This window comes from Myxocyprinus asiaticus, chromosome 24 (genome assembly GCF_019703515.2).
Source record: "Myxocyprinus asiaticus isolate MX2 ecotype Aquarium Trade chromosome 24, UBuf_Myxa_2, whole genome shotgun sequence".
Classification (NCBI taxonomy): domain Eukaryota; kingdom Metazoa; phylum Chordata; class Actinopteri; order Cypriniformes; family Catostomidae; genus Myxocyprinus; species Myxocyprinus asiaticus.
The window spans coordinates 46,265,307-46,272,886 of NC_059367.1; the positions used below are offsets into that span (position 1 = coordinate 46,265,307).

At 35.8% G+C, this 7,580-nt stretch overlaps 1 long non-coding RNA gene across 2 annotated transcripts; it reads left to right on the plus strand.

Moving 5' to 3' along the window:
• Positions 1-4,994: 4,994 nt before the first annotated feature.
• On the plus strand, positions 4,995-7,252 carry LOC127415230 (uncharacterized). Of its 2 annotated transcripts, none has more exons than XR_007892915.1 (5): positions 4,995-5,078; positions 5,303-5,385; positions 5,519-5,606; positions 5,975-6,978; positions 7,121-7,252. It is a non-coding gene; the product is annotated as an uncharacterized LOC127415230 (long non-coding RNA). The 2 variants fall into 2 exon arrangements; XR_007892916.1 differs by having other exon boundaries at positions 5,519-5,597.
• The last annotated feature ends 328 nt before the right edge of the window (positions 7,253-7,580 follow it).

Below are 7,580 nucleotides of genomic sequence, written 5' to 3' on the forward strand. Positions count from 1 at the left end.
ACAGCTTTCTGCTGAACATGAGATTTAGAGCAAATAATGTATTGTTTTCACGATTACTTAACAATTCAACATTTAAACGTGCAGATGTAAATAAGCACTCAAATGGGTCTGAAGAGACCCACCAGTCTTTAACAGGTTGGATTCTGACTCACTAATAATAGACACTCATTTGTCGCCACCTCCTGGCTAGATGTAATCTCCAGAAATTGGTACAGAATGAATCAGTTTAATTGAACATTTAAGATATATATTGTGAAAATGTTTCCTGGAAAGTCAATCTGAAAAACTGAGCTGGAAACAAATCCTCATTATTGAGCCCTAATATGTTTAAACTGGCTTAAAAATACTGTTGAACTGGGGGATGAAATTAGTTTTGGAAGCAATTGACATTAAGATCCAAATGCTGTCCATAGGTCTAACTTATGCAGAACCGTGGAGATTTCATAACTTGCATGATTAATGAGTGGATTGCACTGTATCATTGCATTTATGTATTCTTCCTTATTTTGTATTCATAAAATAACAATAGGATATATTTTATTTATTATTTATTTTATTATTTTGTATTCTTATTTATTGTTCTTAACTGGTTTTAAATTGTATTTTTATTTATCTTGTATTTTGTTTATAATTTTTATGTAAAGCGCTTTGAATTACCATTGTGTATGAAATGTGCAATATAAATAAACTTGCCTTGCCTATTCTCTGCTTTACAAAAATATGATTTCATGCTCAGAGATTCCATGATAATTAAATTGAAATGCAAATACATTTTGATAAACATCTCATCTGGATTTAATTTATAAGACATCCAACATTAATAAGATAATATCAAAATTAGTACACGTGTGTTAAACCTAATATCAAATAAATCTCACAAGTGGATGCTATATTTCTACTTAAAATTACTTCACATCATTGCTTGAACAGTCAAATTTTTTTTAAATTATTATTATATTTATTTATTCATTTGTTTTACAGTAGCATATCCACTGACTAGCAAGTAAAAGTGCAGGTAATGCTAAAATCATTACAATTGACAAGCCTAAATTAACATCATAGGTAGCATAAATCAAGATATACTTATTTTGTTATTTGCAGAACAAAAAGTATATTCTGTAATCTCTCAATGGCACTTTTGTCTTCTCTTTCTTGTTGCTTAATCAGAAAATTTGCCTGCAGGCTTGCACAAATCTAACAAAATGGGGCCAGCGTGTTTATCTCAGCTCAGGTGAATTCGTACTTCATCATAAAGTGATGTGCATTACATAAACAGTTGGTGGGACATCTGGTTTGTAGTTATTTGAGCATTTTATTTTAAGTTTTCAAATTCTGTCCAGGAAATAAACAGGGCACACACACAGCAGACGTCAAAACTGTTGCACTAGGTTAAAATTATTTTCTTGTTTATTTTTTATCTGTTAAAATGACTGACGGCATTTGGAATTATCCATCAATGCTTCAAAAATCGGAAAATGGCATGACTGAGAATTTTCAGTTAAAGCAACCCCTGACATGTTGGGCTAAGTTATTTTTTTGTGCCCCACCAGAAATTATGAGCCTGAGATGCCACTGGACACTTAAAATGATCTTCTTTGGATAGTAAAATGTGATTGGAATTTGAAGTGCACATTAATTGCGCATTGTGCACATAAATGAATCTCAAATAACTGCAGTTAGATAAAATAATCGCTATCAGATAAATATTTAATAATCATGACAGGCCTACAATGAAATAAACTTGATAAGATGTCAAGGTGAAGAGGAAGAAAAACTTTGAGAGTATCAGACTCAGCTGTTATAGTTTAGGAAGAGCTAACAAAGCGTTTTAAGCATAAAATGCAACAACATGTATGCTATATCCTATACCCACTAAGCTAATGAAAGAGGTATTTCCTGTAATCTTAGAACCTCTTCTCAATTTTATTAACTCCTCGCTATTTTAGGACTCGTCGCCATCTTCATCTTTATGTCCCAAGAAACTTTAAGCTGGCAGTTATCAAACCCCTTATCACAAAATCATAGCTTGATCTTGTAGAGAGGCTAACCATAGAGCGATCTCAAATCTCCCTTTTATGTCGGAAATACTAGAAAAGTTAGTGTCCTCCCAACTGTGTTCATTTTTACAGAGAAATGGTATCTGTGAAAAATTTTAGTCAGGATTTAGGCCCCATCATAGTACAGAGCCTGCGCTTATCAGAGTTAGAAATTACTTTCTCTTATCATCTGACCACAGCTGCGTCTCTCTTCTAGTGCTATTAGATCTTAGTGCTGCCTTCAACACCACAGATCATGACATTCTCTTTGATTGTCTTCGAAATTGTATTGGCATTTGTGGACATCAGCAAAGTTTAGGTCCTATTTTTCAGACTGCTACTACTTTGTTTGTATAAATGAGGACTTGTCAGATCAAGTAGAAGCAAAATATAGAGTGCTGCAGTGCTCAGCTTTTCTCCTTGTATATGTTTCCCCTGGGAGACATTATCAGAAACCATGGAATTAGTTTTCACTGTTTTGCAGACAATACTCAGCTTTGTGTTTTCTTGGAGACCTTATGAAATTTCCCAATTCTCCAAGTGTATCAATGATAACAAAGACTGTATGTCTAGAAATGTCCTTCTACTCAATTCTGACAAAACAGAAGTATTGGACCAAAAACCTCTAAAAATAAGATGCAAGAATATAATTTGTTATTTAAATGGATTTACTGTTATGTCGTTCTATAGTTAAAAAGTTGGCTGTTATATTTGCAATATCAATCTATCCTTTAAAAAAAAAAAAAAATCACATTTCCAATGTTTGTAGAACGGCATTCTTCCACCTAAGAAATATCGTTAAGTTACGACACATGCTCTGTTTCTGATGCTGAAAAGAAAAAATGCTAAAGTGACAAGAACAGGTGAGGATCCAAGTGCTGGATGCAAAGTCTTTTATTTCTTTAGAAAAATTAAGAACAAAAACAAAACACTAATCCACAGGAATCAGTGAAGGAATGCCGGTACCCGGCTAGTAATCCACAGCTCTGACCGGTCCTTTTAGATGGAGAGAGAGCTGGAAACACTCCCGGGAATGGGCCAGTCCTCCGGTGAGTCTAAGAGAAGGAGGGAGGCTCAACTGGGCTGGCAGAGTTGAGAGAGACATAAGAATGGTCTCTGGGAAAAAGCGAGATCCGGAACAGAGCAGGTGAGATCCGCTGAGAATTGGCATAGATGAAAAACAGGAACAAAAAAGAGAGAGGTGAAATACGTGGGTCTAGACTAAACTGTGAACACACAGCAAACACTATGCAACAATCAGACAAACACTGAAGGGCGAGGTTGAGCTAAATAGGCCAAAGGAAATGAGTGACAGGTGGAGATAATGACAGCAGAGTCTGCGTGAGTAATTATTTCGATGAAACAATCACTCGCACCAAACACGTGACGACTTTCAAACAGAGAATGACAACAAACTCACATGGAAACACACACATACACACAGCAGCCTATCTAATGTAGAACCCTGCCACTAAAGTGCTGACTAAAACAAAGAAATTTGATTATATCAGCCCAATTTTATCATAACTACATTGGCTACCTGTTAGGTTTCATATCAATTTAAAAATTCTGTACTTAAGTGTACTTAAGCATCTAGCAACTCAGTAACTTCTATTATGCTAAAATTCATCACGTATACTACGATCGCAAAATTTCAGCCTGTTTTTTTTTTCTCCCCTTTTCTCCCCAATTTGGAATGCCCAATTCCCAATGCTCTCTAAGTCCTAGTGGTGGCATAGTGACTCGCCTCAATCCGGGTGGCGGAAGGCGAATCCCAGTTGCCTCCGCATATCTCAGACCATCAATCCGCGCATCTTATCACGTGGCTTGTTGAGCGTGTTACCGCGGAGACATAGTGTGTGTGGAGGCTTCACGCTATTCTCCATGGCATCCATGCACAACTCACCACGCGCCCCACCGAGAGCCAGAACCACATTATAGCGACCACAAGGAGGTTACCCCATGTGACTCTACCCTCCCTAGCAACCGGGCCAATTTGGTTGCTTAGGAGACCTGGCTGGATTCACTCAGCATGCCCTGGATTTGAACTTGCGACTCCAGGGGTGGTAGACCCTTTTCCTTTTTAGCTCCTAATTATGGAATAGCCTTCCTAGCATTGTTCAGGACTAAGATACACCGTCTTCGTTTAATTCTAGACTAAAGACTCATCTCTTCAGCCAGGCATACGCCTAATTTGTCCCTCAACTAGTAGGTATGCTGCATTAGTCTGGTCTGCCAGAACCGGAAATTGGCTGCATCACTTTGGTCTACTATGATCAGGGTTACTCTGTTGTTGTTACTCCTCTGACCACTTCTTCCAGTTTTCTGTCACTATCCCTTCTTCATCTCACTCCACCCATGTTCTCCTTCCACCGCAACCTTTGCTCTCTCTCACCCATCGCTTCTCTTCCAAAGTCTCTGCATCCCTTCCCTTCATTAACAATTTCTGTTCACTTGATTTAAATTAAGCTACAAATGCTCTTTGCTCAACATTAACTTCTTGCCTTGACAGTGTCTGCCCTCTTACCTCCAGACCAGCACGTGCCACACCCTCTAGCCCAGGGGTCGGCAATCTTTTAGACATGGAGTGCCATTTTTTATTTTCCTGGTCAATGGCTGTGCCAAAAATATACTTTGGAAGATCAGTTGTAAAGCTCTATTATCAACTTTGTTATTTATTGTATTTCATTATTATTTTAATTCCTATTATTCATTTATTTATTTTTTAGATTTTTTCCACATTCTCTTTTTTTCTTCTTAACTTTGGTGACTTCATCATGGAGGTTGTTTGTTTCTTTAATTAGTCCATTGAATTTAACTAAATTTGGTAATTAATGATTTAATTCATATAATCAAAACAAGCTTAAAGTGGTTAAGGGAACTGTGGTTTTAAAAAACAACAACAAAAAACAAACACCATCTCTGCTCTGAGTTTCAAGACATGCGCACTAGCTGCGACATCTAGTGACGACACTTGGTGGGCTTTTGGAGCTGCTAGATTAACCGCCAGAACAGCAGAAGAACTTTTAGCTTGCTACCGCGGTGAGTATATCTTTGATAATCTAACATATAATATAATTTTAATAAACCTTTCTACACATATAATATCGACGTAATGTTTATTTATAAGGAAGCTAAAATTGTGTGTTGGCTGATATAGCGCTAGAAATACTCTTGAGAATTATGGTAGCCAATTTAAAAGCTTATGAATCACTTAATGAATCGACAGCCTGTCTGCTAATCTTCAACATTTTTTCACTAAACAGTATACTTTTGTAGTGAACTATATGGAGAGTTCGCTACGATAAAAATGCTGTTTAATAAGGAAGTGTAGAGAATGTTGCGACAGGTAGGACTCATTTTTGAAATTACCACCAGCCTATATCAACAAATGTGTAGCATTACAATGTAATAATACATTTTGTATATTGTGTAAAGAAAATGTAAAAATCTATGTTTTTGATCAAATTAAAACTCTGAAGGCCGTCCACTGACATTGGTGCCATTACATGATTGGTTTACATGACGTCATCCAGTTTGACCGTTACGCTTTCTCCAAAGGTAGAGCCGGTTGGTATCTCCTATCTATATAACAAAAATATATATTAAATATATATATATTAAAAATATAACATTCTAATTTAACTCTGCTTAGATGAACGAAATTACTTAAACATTTGTTCATTTTGCTTAACGAGATTCAAAGATCCAAGTCAGTCTGGAGCCCTGATTTAGTATTTTATATATGTAATTAATTTTGATAACTTTGTAGAAATCTGTTTTCACTTTGATATTAAGGGATTTTTCTGTCAATTGTCATAAAAACCACATTTAATCTACTTTGATTCTGTGCTGTAAGACATGAAAAATTTAGGAAGATGAATACTTTATAATTTATAGGCACTGTACCATTTGTAACTGAGAATATTGTCTTTCAGGTCAACTATTTTGGACTGGCAGGTGGTCTGACTGTAAAATAAACTGTCTGGAGAATAATGTCAAAACTAATGACGAACCAACTGGCGAAGCAAATTAACTGGCGGAGTGAATGGGAAGTATGGCTTTGAACCACTTGTCATTAAGGATGTTGTCCTCAGTACGTTTTATTTGTGTATCACAGGTTAATTCATTTTCATCGTTATAGGAAACACATTTACCTTGCTTGCCGAGAGTTAGATGAGAAGATTGATAACATTGTCATGTCTATATGCTAGATATGAAGCTGGAACCAGGAGATGGTTAACTTAGTGCAGTGTAAAATAATATATTTTTAAATAATAATAACAAAAATAATTTAGTAATGAAAAAGAACCAATAACAGTATCAATAAAGAACAGTATAAGGCATATCAATAAAATTAAGATAACATTCTAACAATATACACACCTCTTTAATAAAGAGAAAGTATTTCTTATCAGATTACTCAGTTAATCAATATAATAATCGGTTGAATACTTGATTACTAAAATAGCTGTAAGCTGTACCCATTTACAGGCTGTGATACTTGCCAAAGTACTGACCATGCAGGGTGCCCAAACTTTTCTTATGGGCCTTTTTCTTTTTTGTCATTTTGAAACTATAAAATATGTCAATTGTATTCATTTAAAATTAAATCTACAACACAATAAAGTCTGCAAAAAGTGAAGGGGTCTGAATACTTTCTCAAACAACTATATAACCCTGTAAGTTGCTAGTTTTTTCCCCATCTTTTCCAGTCTTTATGCTAAGTCAAGATAACCAGCTTCATGTTTGAACATGTTTAAACTTGTGCCATATTCACCAGATTGATCCATTTTTTTTAAGAATCTGCGAAGAAATGCAAGTACTGCCAGTGCGTCGGACGGAGACATTGATAAGTTCATAAAAAGATGGCTGCAGCTTGCATCTGACAGAGATGGGGGAAGAAGAGAGTGGGCCCTAAAGCAAGCAAATTCTTTCTAAGGTATGTTCCAAATGTTGTTACCATTTACCAGAGTTACCATTCATGTCTTCAGTCTGAGATTAATGAGATCTATCTGACTAACTAACCATGTGTCTGTGCCCCTCCTTATCTCTCTCTTTCTGTCAATCTGTCCCTCTTTTAGGGTACACTTACTTGAGGAGGGTCTTGAGGTTTTCTAGTTTTTTGTTTTGCATTTGTTCATGCCACTTTTTGCTAGTTCATATAAAGCTGTATGTTAATGTAAGGGTTTAAATAAATTATCATATTTCTCATATTTTCATGGTGTCATTTTTACTTGGGGAAAAGGAGCACATATGGATGTTATGGGTTAGGCATGGGGTAATACATGGAGTAGTAGGTGGGGATGCCATGAAAAAAATAAATAAATAAATAAGAGGGTGAAAGGGCCAAACCCTCAATCCTTGTAAACTTGACATATTTTCAAAATTCTTAAGGCCAATATAAACTAATTTGTTAAAGCTTATAGTCCCCCTCCGCTCCAGTTTGTTTTGCTTATTGTTTCTTCATATAGATATTTAAGCTGATGTAATGGCGTATGTTCAGTGTTGCCAGATGGCTCTGAGCAAACCTAAAATCTGAGT